Below are 20,061 nucleotides of genomic sequence, written 5' to 3'. Positions count from 1 at the left end.
GAGCAGGCCTAACAAGCCCAACAGAGTGTATAACCAGAATGCCCGGGTACGTAGATTTTCCCCTTCGGACAGAGTGTTTGTTTTGATACCCACAGTGGAAAGCAAGTTTTTGGCTAAATGGCAAGGTCCATATGAAATCAGGGAGAAAGTAAGTGAGGTTAACTATAAAGTATACCAACCAGGCAAGAGGAAGCCTGAACAAATTTACCATGTTAACCTTATAAAACCCTGGAAGGATAGGTTAGCTCTGTTAGCTGAACCTAGCCCACCAGTAGCTTCAGTCCCTTTGATTCCAGAAGTAAAAGTGTCCAAAACCCTGTCAGATGCTCAAAAGAACGAGGCTAAGAAGTTGCTTATTAGGAACAGAGATTAAAGTCAATCTAAAGTAGGGGTCTGCACTGGCCAATTTTCATGTTTTGTGTTTTGGATCTGGATCTTTCTTCGTGTTTTGGATCTGGATTGGTTTTGCCAAAACCACCCTTCCGGGTTTTGGTTTTTTGGGAAAATAGCTTAAAAATAGCTAAAATCACAGAATTTGGTTTTCTTTTGTTCTTACGCTATTATTAACCTCAATAACATTCATTTCCACTCATTTCCAGTCTATTCTGAACACCTCACAGTATTGTTTTTAGGCCAACAGGTTGCACCGAGGTAGCTGGATGACTATGCTAAGCGACACAAGTGGGCGGCACAAACATGTGGCCCATCTAGGAGTGGCACTGCTGGGGCAGACAGGATGGCTGTTTGAGAAACTAGGCCCCAAAGAGTACATAATGCAAAGAAAAAAAGAGGTGCAAGATGGAATTGTCATTTGTTCCTCCCACCCACCCTTATGTTGTATGAACAGGACAAGCACACTTTAACAAACCAATCTTTTCAGCACCAGGGTCTGCCACATGACTGTGGCTGAAATGATTGGTTCATTTGGGCCCCCACAAAACAACCTGCCAATTAATCTTTCCCTGCACAAACTGGCTCTACAGAGGCAAGATGTTGTCCTCATCCTCATCCACCGATTCCTCACCCTCTTCAGTATTGTGTACATCCTCATCCTCACAGAGTATTAATTCGACCCCACTGGAATCCACCACAACAGGACCCTCTGTACTTTATGGAGACTGGTCTTCCCGGAAGAATTGATAATTAATTTTGATGAACATCATCTTCTCCACATTTTGTGAAAGCAACATCCTATGCCTTTCACTGACAAGGTTCCCGGCTGCACTAAAAACTCTTTTGGAGTACACACTGGAGGGGGGGCAACTTAGGTAAAATAGAGCCAGTTTGTACAGGGGGACAGTGGCAGGTGGGGAGTTTGACTGGGGCGGTATATCTGTCAAACCGTAATGCAGGTGTCCTAAGGCGAGCTCAGGGAGGACAGAAACCTCCCGTGGAGCAGAAGGGCAATTGCCTATTTTTCCTGAAAAGTACAGGTCTGACATGCCTACTTGGATGCTGTCACCAATGTAATCCTCCTCCATTCTGTCAATGGTGACAGCATCATATGCAGTGACAGTAGACATATCAGAAATTGTTGGCAGGTCCTTCAGTCCGGACCAGATGTCCAAACTTGGGGTCTCATTCAGACCCGGTCGCAAGCGCTGAGCGCTCGCAACCGGGCCATTGTTATGGCCCTGCGCACGCGCAGCGGCCGCACTGCGCGTGCGCAAGCCCTGGAGCTAGATAGAAAATCTCTTGCTCCGGAGCGCTCTACAAAAGGGGCAGCTGTTGATGGTGATCGATAGCTCGCCCCATTTTGTGGGTGGGGAGTGGTTTCACAAACGGAGGCGTTCCTGCTGTTTTGTGGGCGGCCGCACTGACATCAGCAGTCATGTCAGTGGGGAGCTTCCTGCTTGATCAGAGCAGGAAGCTCCCTGGGGCTTACGGTTGCCGAGACCCAATCTTAGGGTCTCGTCGCAAGCCCCGATGGTAACCCACAGCTTAGCTAGCGACCAGGAGGTCGCACTTAAAATTCAAAGCGGCCGCCCTCATTCAGAACGAGCGGTCGCTTCTTGCGACCGCCTCTGAATGAGGGCCTTGGTCCTGCCTGCCCTGCATCACCGCCAGTGGGTTGGTTAGGATATCTAAGTTGTTTCCTGGCAGCCCCAGTTGCAGGAGAAAATGAAGAAGAAGCTGTTGCCATGTCACGTTCCACTTCAGCTGACAGTGTTTTCACCAGCAGGTCTTTGCACTTCTGCAGGCTTGTGTCCACCGGAAAGAGAGACAGCACATAGGCTTTAAACCTAGGATCGAGCATGGTGGCCAAAATGTAGTGGTCTGATTGCAACAGATTGACCACCCTCGAATCCTGGCAAAGCGAAAGTAGGACTTCATCCACAAGCCCCACATACCGAGCGGAATCGATCCGTCTTAGCTCCTCCTTCACTTTCTCCAGCTGCTTCTCCAAAAGCCTGATGAGGGGAATGACCTGACTCAAGCTGGCAGTGTCTAAACTGACTTCACGTGTGGCAAGTTTGAAGGGCTGGAGAACCTTGCACAACACGGAAATCATTCTCCACTGCGCTTGAGTCAGGTGCATACCCCCTCCTTTGTCTATGTCATAGGTGGATGTATAGGCTTGAATGGCCTTTTGCTGCTCCTCCATCCTCTGAAGCAAATAGAAGGTTGCGTTCCACCACGTTACAACCTGTTGCTTCAGGTGATGGCAGTTTCAAAAGTGTTTGCTGGTGCTCCAGTCTTCAGCACGCAGTTGCTGAATAGCGAAAGTGGCCCAAAATTTTTCGGGACACCCAAAGCGGCTCCTGCACGGCCCTGTCGTTTTTCAAAAATTCTGTACCACCAAATTTATTGTGTGAGCAAAACATGGGAAGTGCAGGAATTTGCCCAGATGTAATGCCCGCACAATATTGGTGGCATTGTCAGATATCACAAATCCCCAGGAGAGTCTAAGTGGGGTAAGCCATTGGGCGATGATTTCCCTCAGTTTCTCTAAGAGGTTGTTTGCGGTGTGCCTCTTACTGAAACCGGTGATACACAGTGTAGCCTGCCTTGGAACAAGCTGGCATTTCTGAGATGCTGCTACTGGTAACACTGCTGTTGTTGCTGCGTAAGGTGATACATCTACCCAGTGGCCTGTCACAGTCATATAGTCCTTAGTCTGCCCTGTTCCACTTGTCCACATGTCCGTGGTTAAATGGACATTGAGTACAACCACATTTTTTAGGACACTGAGGACACTTTTTCTGATGTCTCTGTACATTCTGGGTATCGCCTGCCTAGTGAAGTGGAAACTAGATGGGATATGGTACCAGGGGACACACTACCTCCATCAATTGTCTAAATCACACTGCACTAATGGCGGATAACGGACGCACATCTAACACCAACATAGCTGTCAAGGCCTCAGTTATCTGCTTTGCAACAGGATGACTGTTGTCGTACTTCATCCTCCTCGCTAAGGACTGTTGGAGGGTCAATTGCTTAGTAAAAGAAGTAGTGGTGTTTCAACTTCCTCTCTGGGATAATGAACGACTCCCAGCAGCAGTGGCAGCAGGAGGCGTAGCAATGCAGGATCCTCCGGAGGAATCCCGGATAGGAGAGGAGTCAGTCATGCCAGTGACATGGCCTGCAGGACTACTTCCGATCCTGATTGAGGAGGAAATGTTAGAATCTGTGGCTAGCAGATCATTTTGATTGCAGGTCCCAGTCTTGGTTGTTGCTGGGACACTGCATCAATTCCTGTCTGTCTGTGTGCTGATCTCATGTGTTCAGTATTACCATCTCTCTCTGTGCAGTGTCAGATGCACACTAATTGATTCTCTTGTCTGTGTGCACAGACCAGGTGCAGGAGTCTGTCATTAGGGAGACTTGCAGGGCTTGCTCTGATTGGACCCTGTATCTGTTAGATTGCAGCCAGTACTTTACTCCATGCTGGTGATAGCGTTTCCCATGTGTTTCCGGTTGTGCCAGTCTCCTATTTGATCAGCTTGTGTCATCTAGGTGACACGGTGTGCATTCCTGCTCCCAGTCGCTTGTGTCATCTCGGCGGCACAGAGTGCACCCGCAGTCCTGTAGCACAATCAGCTTGTGTCATCTAGGCGACACGGTGTGCATTCCTGCTCCCAGTCGCTTGTGTCATCTCGGCGGCACAAAGTGCACCCGCAGTCCTGTAGTGCAATCCAGTGCACCAACGCCTGTATCAACCCGGTGACATAGGTCGCACCTCAGCGTCCTAAGTGCACAATCCAGTGCACCAACGCCAGCGTCTACCAGCCAAAGCCTATCAGCCCTCAAGGCTGCTACACGGCCAAAGCAGCATACAATTCAGTCCAGAGGTTGCTTCTCGCCAAGGCTTACCAGCCCTCAAGGCTGCTACACGGCCAAAGCAGCATCCAATTCAGTCCAGAGGTTGCTTCTCGCCAAGGCTTACCAGCCCTCAAGGCTGCTACATGGCCAAAACCGCATCCATTTCAGCCCAGGGGCTGCCTCTCGCCAAGGCTTACCAGCCCTCAAGGCTGCTACATGACCAAAGCTGCATCCTATTCAGCCCAGAGGCTGTCTCTCGCCAAGACTTGCTAGTCCTAAAAGTTGAAACACCTCACCAGCCCTCAAGGCAAAACGGTGACCAGTAGCCAAGTACTCCAGCGCTCAAGGCTGTAGCTGGACTGTCCTATTTCTTACAGTTTTTATCATCACCAGTCCACAAGGGGTACCGCCAACCTATCTCCTTACCTAATCCTCCTCTCTACAGTCATTGGTGTTGATTCCCTTCTGGAATCGTTACAGGAAATTGACGAGGAGGGAGTTGACGGTGTGGTTTGCAGGCACTTGGATACAACAGGACAAAGGGATTTAGGTGTCCCTGGACTGCTTACAGTCTTAGCCACAGTTTCTGAACTTGACAGTAACTATTTATGAACGCGCTGCAGGTGACTTATAAGGGAGGATGTTCCTAGGTGGTTAACATCCTTACCCCTACTTATTACACCTTTACATAAGCTACGTATGGCAAGACAGTTGTTGTCCGGATTTAGATAGAAATATTTCTAGACCAAAGAGGTGGAATTTTTGGTCTTCTGCCCAGGCATGACCATGATGGGCTTTTTCATCCCACCGACAACAACTGTTTCCCTTGGTGCCTGATTTAAACAAACCACATCACCATCAGAATCCTCCTCGTCAACTTCCTCCTCAGCGCCAGCTACACCAAGATCCACATCCTGTTGTATTTCAACAGTGACATCATCAATATGAATATCAGCAACTGGACTGTGGGTGCTCCTTCCAGCACTTTCAGAGGGCGTGCAAATAGTGGAAGGAGCCACCTCTTCCCGTCCAGTCTCGGGAAGGTCAGGCATCGCAACCGCCGACACACTTGGACTCTTCTTGGGGATTTGTGATATCTTCTTAGAACGCACATTTCTTTGCTGTGCTTTTGCCAGCTTAACTATTTTAATTTTTCTAGCAGGAGGAGGGCTTCCATTGTCATGTGAAGCTGAACCACTAGTCATGAACATAGGCAAGGACCTTAGCCATTCCTTGCCACTCCTTGTCGTAAATGGCATAATGGCAAGTTTATGTTTCTCCTCAGATGATTTAAATTTATATTTTTGAGTCATTTTACTGAACTTTGGCTTTTTGGATTTTACATGCCCTCTACTATGACATTGGGCATCGGCCTTGGCAGACGATGTTGTTGGCATTTCATCATCTATGTCATGACTAGTGGCAGTAGCTTCAGCACTAGGAGGAAGTGGTTCTTGATCTTTCCCTGTTTTATCCTCCAAACTTTTGTCCTCCAATATTTTTATGGAGTGGATTATTTTTATGGAGTGAATAACCCCTGTAAAAAGTATTTGTTTGAAGGGCAGCGTACCCCTACACCACACAGGGCAGCCCCTGTAAAAATTATTTGTTTGAAGAAGGGCAGCATACCCCTACACCAAACAGGCAGCTCCCGTAAAAATTATTTGTTTGAAGGGCAGCGTACAGTACCCCTACACCACACAGGGCAGCCCCTGTAAAAATTATTTTTATTTTTGGGCAGCAGCCCCTTGACAGACAGGAGCACAGCACCCCTGCGCACCTACGCCGATGACAGGTGTGGCTAACACACACTCAGAAAAAATAATATATTTTTTTCACACTGGAGGTAGGTGAAGAGAGCAACCCTGAAGGACAGAGCACCCCCTGGACAACACAGCACTACAGCCAGCCAGCCAGCCCCTATGGACAGGACAACAGCCAGCCCCTATATGGACAACATTAGCCAGCCAGCCCCTAGGTATATGGACAACAGTAGCCAGCCAGCCCCTATGGTCAGCATCAGCAACAGCTCCCAGCTCTCTCCCTCTTCACAGTAGCCAGCCAGCCCATTATGTAATGTATATAATATAAGTACCTTATAACACACAACAGTAGCCAACAGCTCCCAGCGCCGTGGCAAACGCAGGAATTTTAAGGGGGGGTTTCTAATATATATATATATTATATCATATAAACATACACACATCCAGCATACACACACGTGATTTATAAGCATACTTGCACACAGACACACCCACACACACAAGCATACTTACATACACACGGCATGCATTCTGTACATATATACAAACATACACAAGAAAACTTACACACAGCATACTGGGCCTGATTCAGACCCGCTCGCAAGTGCTATGCGCTCGCGAATGGGTTGATGTTTGGCCACTGCGCTTGCGCACGCCGGAGCCGGGACCGACGTGCGCATGAGCGAGACCTGGCTAGCGACGGGTGCTCCGTCGCTACGGGTCTCGCACCAAAGCGGGGCAGCTGTCGATTTTGATTGACAGCTTGCCCCGTTTTGGAGGCAGACAGGGGCGGTGGCTGGCCAAACGGAGGTGTTCCCGGAGGAATGCCTGCCATTTGGGGGCGGCCCCACTGACATCACGAGTGATGTCAGTGGGTGAGCTTCCGGCTCTAATAGAGCCGAAATCTCACTGGGGCTTGCGGGAACGAGAACCTACCACAAGGAGAGACCATCGCGACCATCACCTGGCCGCTCGCAATAGCTGTGGGTGGTCACCCACAGCTATGCGAGCGGCCAGGAGGCCGCACAAAAAAACAAACAAAAAAAAAACCGCCCTGATTCAGAGCGAGCGCTCTTTCAGAGCGTCCGGCTCTGAATCAGGCCCACTGTGCATACATTACATACACACAGCAAGGAGACCGCTGTACATCTATACCCTTTTTATAATATGATTTTGCTGTGTAAAAATTAAAAAAAAAGTACATTTTGTAAACCATCCATGTACCCCAGTTTTTTTACAGAGCTTTTTTGTTTTCCTATGCAGTCACAACAGCACTCTGCTGCACCCTTAGCCCATTACCAAACCCCTTGCTCTCAGCTCACACTGCAGACATCAAAGTATCCTACTCAACCCCAGGCCAGTGACTAGCTTCCACAACTCTCTGATATTCTGCCCGTCCTATACTGCAGCCTCCACACTGTCAGTGTCCCCTGCAATACACTTACCACAGCTCCCCACTGCTGAGGCACTGATTCCGCGGCTCTGAGCCCGAGCGTTGCCACTGCCGCCGCCGGCGGTCACCAATGAGTGCAAGTGGTGGGAAGGAAGGGTGTCAACTCTGCAAACCCTGGAAGCACTGCCGCCTGCGGGCCTGCAGGCAGCCTGAGCCGGCCCAGCAGGTAGTAAGCTGGCCTGGCAGAGAAGACAATGGGGCCGGCCCAGCGGGAACTTTCCAATCCTCCCGTATCCTATGCAGAGAGCTCTGCCAATCAGAGCTCTCTGTCTGTGGAGCCGCGGCATCTCCATTGCACCCGCGGCTAGTGCAGAGATGGAGACAAGACTGTCTTCATCTGTGAAAAACAAATTTGGCTATCAGGGGGGTTCCTGGGTACTCGGAAACTCCCCCTGCGTGCACTACTGCAACTCCCTCCCTCTGCACGCTTCACAGCTGGAATGAAAATGGCGGCGATCACGGGACCTTTAGAGAATCCAAAACCCGCGAGAATCCGACAGCGGGATGATGAAGTTTTGCCTCGATCCGGGAACCGAGTCTGGCGGGAAAACCCGTGCCGGACTTGGTTCCCGACTCGGATCGGGCAGGCTCGGTGGTGTTCGGATTTTGAAAATCCGAACCCGCTAAAACCTAAATGAAACAGAGTTGTCGCATTTAGCTAAATAAGTTGATTAATGCCATACATACAGTAGAAGCACAATCTTACACTAAAACGCTCTAAAACGTTTTTTTTTTTCATCATTTTTATAGACATTTAGATTTAGGTATACTATGCATTATTATTGATCGGTATGAGTAACATGTACGTTTTATTTTAATAGGGTGCTCATGGAAGCGATGGCAGCTCTGGCCCAGTCGGTCCAGCTGTAAGTATACGCTTATTATATTTTATAAGTATTATATAGAGAATTTGTCAGTTATTTATTAAATTTGACACTTAGTATGCCATGTAGATGGAGTAAAAGAATGGACTTTAACATTGCAAAATCTTATTGTATAATATTAGTTCAGGATGAATTCTCAATTAAATGTGTTTAAGAATTTTTTTTTTTTTACTGATTCTTAATTAGTTTGTTTGTGGTATTTCAGGGCCCAATCGGTGGTGATGGTGCTCCTGGTCTCCCCGGTGCTCCTGGTGTTATAGTAATTTCAGTCTACATTTAAATTATACAACATGGCTACCGGTAGTGTTACATTATGGTTACAGTGATAAATGCTTATTTTTCTCCACTATGGACGATTTATTCACCAAATATTGTTACAATTTTAAAATGCAATTGCTTAATTATACAGAATTATTACAAACATGAATTGTGATGGTTTACATGTCAAAAAAATCATTATTTAACTTTAAAAAGTTAATTTAATTTCCTAGAATTGGTTATTGAATCAATTTAGTTCCCAAAAAATTACAAACAAAATGGAAGTTTAAATATGACATTTTAGCATTTATATTGAAACTGACAACACTGAAGCATAGATATTGTTTTTTGTTTTAATCATCAATTTAGTTTATTTATCGGTTTATTTAATAATACAGTGCTGGGTACAGAATTGGGCTGTAACCAGTGACAACTAACACAATGTTTGCATTTATTTTATTTTCTGCTTCAGAAAATTGTTAGGTAGAACCTGACTGTGCTATGAGCGCCTAGCACGATGTTATTAAATAATCCTCTAAACTTGGACACTTTAGAATTGCAAATACTGTACTTTAGTATTATCTTAGTTCTATTTGATTTCTGTTTCCATATTATAAATATGATGTATTGAGAAGCAGGCATGTATTTATACAACTACATAATGATTTACTTCTAGTAACGGGGTTGCTTCTTACATTATGACCGGAACCAAGAGTCTCATGGAATACAGCCTATCAATTCCCCTAATCTGACATCACCGCAGTTTGGTGACATCATTCGTTTTTAGTGAATTGATAGGTAGCGTTCTCCTGTCCATGTGTTCAGCCCACAAGGTTGATTGATTACTGACTTTGCCATGTCTGGTTTTCCACTCAGTAACAATAATTATAGTTTAATCAATAAGGGTGAAGTAAGACCCTCAGGAAATAATGGTCCAGCTGGTGCTGCTGGTGGAGGAGGCGAGCCTGGACCCCCTGGATCTCTGGAACCAGTCGGACCCGCTGTAAGTAACACATGCATTTTACAAAAGAAGTTTGGACATGTAGACAACAGTTCGGCCTCATAATTAACATTATATATGTTTTTCATGTTGTTTTTTTTAGGGAAATCCTGGTGCCAATGGGGTGAATGGAGCTAAAGGTGCAGCTGTAAGTATACATTGATCCAGATTCTATTAACCAAGTTCTATTTCTGTCCACAATGTATAATTAATTCCTTTGCCCAGTTTTCCACCTATAAATAATTGCATAAGCCATTAACTCGTCCACACACTGCTCCCCAACACATTTCACTGTGAGGAGCACTGTTCCTGATAATTGCTGTGTGTATGCTCCATAATGGAAAAGTTTCTAAGACAACAAATGCATGGCACTACAGAAATGATATGAAGCTGTGGGGTGGGGGGGGTGGGAGAGACTGCAGGGGCAACTAACTTGTCTCCTGTCAGTGGGCCAAGACACAGAGAAAGATACTTTACATTGTTGTATATATTTAAACTTGCATGCCATGAACACTGTGATCTTATGTCATTTTAGGGTCTTCCTGGTGTAGCTGGTGCTCTCGGCCTGCCTGGAGCTCGTGGTATTCCTGGAACTAATGATCCTGCTAGTCCATCCGGCGGTAAAGGACTTGCTGTAAGTCAGACGACTGTAGCAAACTGCCCAACGTATAATGTGTGAAATGTGCTACTCTCAAAGTATCCAAACTAATGCTAAAACTTCCACCATAGGGAGACCCTGGTGTTGCTGGTGGAAAAGGAGACTCTGGAGCCAAGGGCGAGCCTGTAAGTATCCCTGATTATCTCAAGTGGTTTTCATTCCATAGCTCATTCTGTTGCTTATCAGAGTTTAACTTTTGCACAGGGTATTTCTGGTCCTGCAGGTTCTGCTTATCTTCATGGAGAAGAAGGGAAGAGAGGACCCAACGGAGAAGCTGGACCATTGAAGAGGGAGGGTGGGAGTTAGGGCTGGCTGGGCTGTGTAGTGTAGTGTAGTGCAGAGTAGTGTTGTGCTGTACTGTGCTGCGCTGTGCTGCTGTTGTCCATAGGGACTGTGTCCACTACTTCAAAGTCCATAGGGGCTGGCTGGACTGTGATGTGCAGTCAGTTGTCCATAAGGGCTGTGTCCACTCCAAAGTCCTGTGCAGTGTCCCAGTCCTAAAGGGGTGCTGTAGTGTTGTCCAGGGGGTGCTCTGTCTGTCAGGGGTGCTCCCCCCAAGTGCTAAAAAAAATAATTATTTTTTCTGTGTTTGTGAATTGTGTGCGCAGTAGCCGGATGTGCATCAACAAAGTAGTGCCAAGCGTGCGCCTGTGGCATAAGTAAAGGGCCGGCTGGCTTGACCGTTAAAGGATGCTGTAACCCCCAAAGTACACTCCAAACCAAATAAAAAAATATTTTCTGTGTTTGTGAATTGTGTGCGCAGTAGCCGCACGTGCATCAACAAAGTAGTGCCAAGCGTGCGCCTGTGTCATAAGTAAAGGGCCGGCTGGCTTGACCGTTAAAGGATGCTGTAACCCCCAAAGTACACTCCAAACCAAATAAAAAAATATTTTCTGTGTTTGTGAATTGTGTGCGCAGTAGCCGCACGTGCATCAACAAAGTAGTGCCAAGCGTGCGCCTGTGCCATAAATAAAGGGCCGCTGGATTGACCGCTAAAGGGTGCTGTAACCCCCAAAGGGCACTCCAAACAAAATAAAAAAATATATTTTTTTGTGTTTGTGAATTGTGTGCGCAGTAGCCGCACGTGCATCAACAAAGTAGTGCCAAGCGTGCGCCTGTGTCCCATAAATAAAGGGCTGGCTGGATTGACCGGTAAAGGGTGCTGTAACCCCCAAAGGGCACTCCAAACAAAATAAAATTTTTTTTCTATGTTTGTGAATTGTGTGCACTGTGGCTGCACGTGCATCAACAAAGGAGCAGCGCCAAGCGTGCGCCTGTGTCCCATAAGTAAAGGGCCAGCTGGCTCATTTCTTAAAGGGTGGTGTAACCCACAAAGTGCACTACTCTCCAGCAAAAATAAAAAAATATTTTCTGCGTTTGTGTGCGCCTTAGCCGCACGTATATATCAATATAACATAAATGGAGGACCAAACTTTCTCCGATAAAAATAAAAATAGGAAAAGAACCACTTCCTCCTAGTGCTGTTGCTGCTGCTGGGAGTTGTTCATCATCCCAGAGAGGAAGTAGGAACACCACTACTTTTACTAAACAATTGAATCTCCAAAAGTCCCTAGCGAGGAGGATGAAGTACGACAGCAGTCATCCTGAAGCAAAACTTATAACTGAGGCCTTGACTGCTATGTTGGTGTTAGACGTGCCTCCGGTATCCGCCATTAGTGCAGTGGGATTTAAACAATTGATGGAGGTAGTGTGTCCCCGGTTCCAAATCCCGTCTAGATTACACCTGCATCCTCAAAGCAGCAGCGACAAGCGTGCGTCTGTCTGTTAAAGGGTAGTGTAACCCTCAAAGTGCGCTCCACAAACAATAAAAAAATTCTTTTTTTTCTGTCTTTGTGAAATGTGTGGGCTGTAGCCGCACCTGCATCCTTAAAGCAGCAGCGACAAGCGTGCGTCTGTCTGTTAAAGGATTACATCGGTGACAGCATCCAAGTAGGCATGTCAGACAGTCCGTACCTGTACTGGCAGGAAAAAGAGGCAATTTGGAGGTCCCTGTACAAACTGGCTCTATTTTACCTGAGTTGCCCCCCCTCCAGTGTGTACTCCGAAAGAGTGTTTGGTGCAGCCGGGAACCTTGTCAGCGAAAGGCGTAGGAGGTTGCTTCCACAAAATGTGGAGAAGATGATATTCATAAAATGAATTATCAACTCTTCCAGGGAGACCAGCCTCCAGAACGTACAGAGGGACCTGTGGTTGTGGATTCCAGCGGGGAAGAATTAATACTCTGTGAGGATGAGGATGTACACAACACTGAAGAGGGTGAGGAATCGGTGGATGAGGAGGATGAGGATGACATCTTACCTCCGTAGAGACAGTTTGTGCAGGGAGAGATTAATTGGCAGCTTGTTTTGTGGGGGCCCAAACGAACCAATCATTTCAGACCCTGGCGCTGAAATGAATGGTTTGTTAAAGTGTGCATGTCCTGTTTTTACAACATAAGGGTGGGTGGGAAGGACAATTCCATCTTGCACCTCTTTTTTTTTCTTTGAATTATGTACTGTTTGGGGCCTAGTTTTTCAAACTGCCATCCTGTCTGCCACTGCAGTGTCACTCCTAGATGGGCCACATGTTTGTGCCGCCCACTCGTATCTCTTAGCATAGTCATCCAGCTACCTCGTGCAACCTTTTGGACATAAAAACACTATTGTGAGGTGTGAGGTGTTCAGAATAGACTGGAAATGAGTGGAAATTAAGGTTATTGAGGTTAATAATAGCATAGGAGCAGAAAAACACGCAAATTCTGTGATTTTAGCTGTTTTTATGCTTTTTTTAAAAAAAAATACAGATCCAAAACACAAAACCCAGAACCCAAAACACGGAAGGGTGGTTTTGGCAAAACCAATCCAGATCCAAAACACGAAGAAAGATCCAGATCCAAAACCAAAACACAAAACACGAAAAGTGGCCGGTGCACACCCCTATTTATTACCAATTATTTATATAGCGCACACATATTCCGCAGCACTTTACAGAGAGAATATTTGGCCATTTACATCAATCCCTGCCCCAGTGGAGCTTACAATCTATATTCCCTACCACATGCTCTCACAGATACACACTAGGGTTATTTTTTTTTGTTGGGAGTCAGTTAACTTACCTGTATATTATTGGAGTGTGGGAGGAAACCAGAGCACCCGGAGGAAACCCACGCAAGCACAGGGAGAATATACAAACTCCACACAGTTAGGGCCGTAATGGGTATCGAACCCACAAATTCAGTGCTGTAAGGCAGTAATGCTAACCATTACACCATCTGTACTGTGGTGAGAGAAAACAACTGGGTTTATCCAGAGAGGGAATATTTATTCTGCTCCATGGCTAGTGGTTAGGGACAGAGCTTGTGTCACCCTGGTCATAGCTATGTCATCTACAGCCAGGGGCGCCGAGAGGGGGGGGGAGCGGGTACAAGTTACCCGGCCTCGGGCTTCCAGAGGGACCCGGCGCCGCCCCCCCTCCCTTCCTCCCTCCCTCGCAGCAGCAACCACAGCAATCTCCTATGCCTGAGGGGGGGAGCGATCACACTGATCGTGCCCCCACTTGCTTTGCATCGGGCTGAGGGGCTCACAGCGCCCCCTCCCCGGCGCTTCAGAAGTGTGTTTTTTTTGGGGGGGAGGGTTTCAAGAGGGCGTGGCCATGCCTCCCACGATTAGGCCACGCCCCCTCTTTACTGGGGCCTGGCGGCACTCTCTACGCACCTGTCTATAGCCAGACCAAACCTAATTGCTAATTGAAATCATGATTGCAGTTCTTAATAAACACCCTCTGCAATATAACGCCAATTATATCCTTAAATGTTACCTTTTTGTACTATAAATTAACCAGTTTGTTTTATCTTACAAGGTCCCCAAGGCATTGAGGGTCGCCCCTACGCTGCTGGTCCAGCTGGCGCTAGAGGGGAACCTGGAAGCATCGGATTCCCTGGACCCAAGGGTCTAAATGTAAGTACTGTCTGTAAACCTGCTACCCAGATTGGGCAGAAACAAAAAGCAACATTTGCCATTTACCCCCTGAACAGGCAATGGTCCAACCTGGCAATCTGAGGCACAGGTTGGCCACAGGTAAATATTTCTGTTGATGTTATTTATCTGTTCAACTTTTAGGGTGAAACTGGCAGGAACGGAGAGAAGGGAAAGATACAATAACTGACTATAATTTTTGCCAAATGATGAACTAGGTGAGTGAAATTCAATAACCCCCCCCCCAATTAAGGATATTATTAAAAGTGCTCTCACCTATATTATTGTCGCTTGCACCTATATATAGGTGAAAGTACCCCAGTGTAAATTGTATTACAGGTTAAAGGGCATAGGGTGGTTCAATGTCCTTATACATTATTTTTTGTTGTAATAATGGGATGAAAATATAATGGGCTCATTGGCTTTTATATGCCTTTAAATCATTGTGTCATTTTTAATATTTGTTTTCAGGGAGCTCCTGGTCCAGATGGAAACAACGGTGCACAAGGGCCCACAGGTCTCGCTGTACGTAATTCTAATTGTAAAACGTATTATTGGAATGTAAGGATTCACCACTCCCTGTTTGGGCAGCCATCTTGTGTGCGGAACTACGGGATGTTCTTTAGAATGCGTATCGAAAATTCACCCAGTGACGGCATTGTCACTGATTCCCAGTGAATTGATACCCTGCGTTCTCATGGGTAACAGTTCAGCCCACAAAATTGCCTGCCTCCACTGTGTATAGGGGATTGGTACACTTTCATCATAAAGGTGAAAAAATTGTATAGTAAGTAATAATAAAACATCTTTCCATGTGAAGGGCCTAATATATCTTCTCTGTGCCTGATCCATAGGGTAATCAAGGAGAGAAAGGTGAACAAGGACCATCCGGCGCCCCCGGTTTCCAGGTAAGATGTCACGCTACTGTCTTCTACACCTATACACAATACAGAGATGAGGAGGAGGAGCATTATAGACATAAAACTAATCATTGTTTCTATAAAGTATTATATAAATGGCGAGGTAATCACAGTGTGCTTTCTGCTGTGTGTACACACTGTACATAAATACAATTTTGATGATCAAAAACTTATTTTTGTGACGTAGTTCTAAATTACTTGACGTAAATATAAATCAGGGTTGCAGGTTCCTTTTTGGTGCTAACCTGTTGAATAGTTCTGATGCATCTCGATATTCAAATATTACAACCATGAACACGATGAACCGTGAACACATATAGCATGGTGCACTTAAAAGTATCTTAAACTATGGATTTGATCCGTAATATCAATGCAGTTGACTAACAGTGTTTTTTTCTGTTTTATTAGGGTCTGCCAGGTCCCGGTGGCCCTCCAGGAGAAGTTGTCAAACTCGGTGATAGAGTAAGTAGCCAGTTAACTGGTAGTAATATTTAGCAGTTAGATATCACAGAAGACCGGCTGGTATTGGATCAGTGTTTGCACAAGAGTTGCACAGGGAGTCTTGTGCAGCCCTTCCCACCAAAGTGTGTTCCCATATTCGGCAGTATTACTGTAGTTTCTGATGTCTGAGTTCAGTGTGGTCTATGTAGCAGGGTAGCTCATCAGTGGATAGTGATGTCTACCAGCTTGACCGGGATGGTATAAGTTAACCTACTGTTTTGGGCTGTATGAACACTCCATACATTAATGTGATCATCAGAACGTAACCTTTACCACAAAAGGTTATGTGTGCCCTATTGTAGAATCAAGATGGGGCTCTTATGACTCTAAAGTAAAAAAAAAAAAAGTATACCTATGTGACCTAATTTCCTCAGGCCATAAATTGCACCCCATACTTCATCCTAAGTCCCAAGTAAGGAGCCTATGCCAACTTGTCCTGGTAATTTGGTTTCACCAACAGTTTAAATTATTTAATTAGTACTTGCTGGAATATTACCATTCTGATTAGTTGCTCCTGATATAAACGTTCACTGGCTTTCACAGTGACCATTACAGCTTTTTGAAAAAAACGCTATGAGAGGGGAGAAACGTGTCAAGTGACTTAATACCTAGAGCTGCTTTGTTCCTGATATTTACAACATTGGATTGTGGACCTTTTACACTTTGCCGTGATTCAATAATCTTACTGGGGCTTAAAGTGAAGAAGGATAACAGTCATCCACACTATACCCGCACAGCTCAAAGATCTTCCGCATTACCCGGACTATGCATGTGATTATACATGGGTAACTGACTACAGTGTGTGGGCTTTCTGCTCTAGCGGCTCCCGTGCTCTGTGTCAGGTGACTTACTGCCGGGTGTAGGAGACACGTCACAGCCACACCAACTACCAATGCCAACTGCTTCTCAGGATTGCAACTGCTCTGAGAGGGTAAGCGGTGAGTGACCAATATTTTAAAACACTCATACACGTTGGGTGCCTGCCCGTGGGAATAGAGAGACATTTGAAGTTCAGTTTATGCTGATTGTGTAACGCTCATCCTGAGAGCCTACAGGCTCATCTTATTAATTCTTCCTTTAAGCAGGATTTTATCCATATATACAATTACTGCTTTGATAATAAATAGTGTCCCGATGGTTAGCGCACATCTCCGATGGGCATGTGCAGCCCTCCGTCTGTGAGTTTGCTCACAGAGCCTCACAGCCGCAGCCTGATTGGCAGGCTGCGGCATTTTGGAGGTGGAGTGGGGCTGTTGCTATGCAGTGTTCCTGGAGATGGGGGCATGCCATCCTCGTTTTCCGGGAGGGAAGTGGCCAGGGTCTTCGTGGGTGCATGCAGACTTCTTGGCCTCCCAAGCTTCCAGGACCCAGTCAGGCTGTGGTAAGCTTCAGCTACCGAAGGGACAACAATCGCGACCGATGGTCGCAGCGCTGTGATCACGCAGATGCATCAAGGAGGTGTCTGACACCTCCTTCTGCATTTGCATTTTTAATGGACAGAATTGCACAGCCACTTGTGTGCGGCTGTGCAATTCCGTCCATCTCTGAATCAGGCCCACTGTCTGAAACTTGAGTAAAGTCTGAGCAGGTCCGAGTTACACAGAAACCTGGACAGTTCAGTGAGACCCATGCATGATTCTGTGTTTTAAAAAAAGAAATAAACGGTTTAAAAAAAAAAATAATACTTGCGCCACTCCCCCCCCCCCCCCCCCCCCATCCACAAGTATAACCAGCCCCAAGCTCTATTGAGCCTGTCCTGGTTCTTAAAATACAGGGCAAAAAATGTGTAGGGTTCCCCTGTATTTTATAAACCAGCACCAGTCTCTTTTGAGCTGGTCTTGGTTGTGGAAATACAGGGGACAAGATGAGTAGTGTTCCCCTGTAGTTTCCATAGCCAGCACCGGACTCTTTCTAGCGAGGGTGTAATGCCACATCTGGGGAACCATTTTACTGGGTCCACTGGTCAAAGCATTGTACCTGACCGTTAGTCAGCCCAGGCCGAGATTCCCTTGGAAGATGGGGAACCTCAAATAATAATAATAATAATAATAATAATAATAATTTTATTTATATAGTGCTTTTCTCCTAAAGGACTCAAAGTGCTTTACATTTGCCTTTACAGTACAAAATACAAAATAAGCCTCAACAAGGGACATTAATGAAATGATTGGGTGAAGAGGTAAATCTTGAGTCTTTTTTTGAAGGATTTTAGAGTGGGGGCCTCTCGAACTGTGCGGGGAAGTGAGTTCCATAAGGCTGGAGCCCCAAAACTGAAAGCTCGACCCCCAGACGAATTCCGGGAGATTCTAGGTACTGTTAATAGTCCTTTGTCAACAGATCGCAGTAATCGAGTGGGACGGTAAGGAATCAGAAGCTGCTTTGGGTACCTTGGGCCATGGTCATATAGGGCTTTGTAAGTTAGTAAGCCAATCTTGAAAACAATTCGCCATCTGACAGGCAGCCAGTGAAGGGAGTAGAGAATGAGTGTTAGGTGGCTGGAATGGGTCTGGCCGCTGCATTTTGTACCATCTGCAAGCGGTGCAATTCTTTTGCTGGGAGTCCAAGGTAGAGGGCTTTGCAGTAGTCTAGGTGTGATGATATAAAAGCCTGTATGATTTTAGGCAGCTCTTCTGAGGGAATTAAGTGCTTGATTCTGGCTATGTTCCTCAGATGAAAGAATGAAGATTTGATTGTGGCTGATACTTGATGTTTAAGTGTTAAGCCACTATCCAGGACAACACCATGATTCCGCACATGTTCAGTGTTTTGTAATTGTGATCCCCCAAGCGTAAGTCCCGTTGGTTGGCTATGCTCTAGCCCTGACTTGTGACCTATCATAAGGACCTCTGTTTTATCAGGGTTCAGTCGCAGTCAAATGGCACTCATCCACTCCTGAAGCTCACCTAAGCAGCCATTTAGGGTTGTTATGGGTTCCTTTGTACCTGGAGCAAAGGACAGGTACAGTTGTGTATCATCTGCATAGCAGTGGTAGACCAAGCCATGACGTCTGATGAAGAGTTTACTCCAGAAGAAACTCTCTGTGACCTGCCGGTCAGAAATTATTTGAAACAGCTAAGGACTGTGCCATCCAGTCCACAGAAATTTTTCAGGCGCTCAATTAGAATCCCGTGGTCCACAGTATCAAATGCTGCTGAGAGATCCAGAAGGATAAAGATTGAACAATCACCTCTGTCTCTTGCCATCAGAAGATCATTAAGCACACATACTAGAGCTGTTTCAGTGCTATGTCTTTTCCTGAATCCTGACTGGAATGGATCATAAATATCATGGGTAGACAAGCGGGTTTCCAGTTGCATTGCCACCACGTTCTCAATGACCTTTCCTAGAAAAGGAAGGTTTGATGCTGGTCTATAGTTGGTCATGCAGTCGGGGTCTAAATAAAGGGGTTCCCCTTCTCCAGGGCACCCTGGGATGATAGCCCGAGTCTATCTTTGGCACCCCTGGCTGAGGAGTGCTGGATTGGACTTGTAAAAAAATATTTATTTTTAAAGAATAGTATAAATTTATATTTTACTACTTTATTTTCTAATAAGTGCACTGATCTCGACTTCCGATTTGGGCCAGTTCCCACGATTTTTTTTTCAGAAACTGGCCCATGCACATGTGCAAACAGTTTGCATTATGTACGCTGTTAGCAGAAGCTATTGATGGATGTACAGGTTCATTTTACAATACAGACGTGCCCCGGGTACTCACGTTGCGTGCCTGCACTGTTGGACCTCCTCTATGCCTTAGGAGCTACTTAAGAGCGGAAGACATAAAACAGGGCAAGTATAGTTGAGGTTTATGGAAAGGCAACTGTGAACAAAGGGTCATTCAGAACGCCACAGGTATGGCGGTATGTGCTAGTGGAGTTCTGATATTGCTAGCAAATGTGCGTCATGAAAGGCATGAAATCAGCCAATATTCATTTACCTGTGCAATATTCAACGATAAATAATCGAGACCAACCATGACTATATGATCTACACTGACTCCGGCACAAGAACGTCTTCTGTAAGCTCTAGGGTAGCAACTTGAATTCCTTTTCCAGGATGTTTAAATTATTTTATTCCACCATAGCAGTGCTAGGAATTATCATCTACTAGGTTGAAGAAGCAAACAATACGTTCTCCAACATTGTAGGAGACCGCTACTGGCTTATGGGATGTAGTGAAGAGACGTCTCAATCCCGACAAGGAAATCCCAAAAAGGATTTAACATAGGCGTTGAAATACCGACGCCTATGTTAATCCCGACGCCAGAACCCTGTGTGGACGCCGGACCGATCGTCCTCAGCCGGGGTAAGTATACACTTAGTAGACTTACCTGCGGTGTCGGGATTTCCAACCATCGGGCTGCAGCAGTCGGGATTTGAACCGCC

Source organism: Taudactylus pleione, unplaced genomic scaffold, assembly GCF_031769625.1.
Source record: "Taudactylus pleione unplaced genomic scaffold, aTauple2 ptg000916l, whole genome shotgun sequence".
Taxonomy (NCBI): Eukaryota; Metazoa; Chordata; class Amphibia; order Anura; family Myobatrachidae; genus Taudactylus; species Taudactylus pleione.
This window is presented reverse-complemented; position numbering follows the sequence as displayed.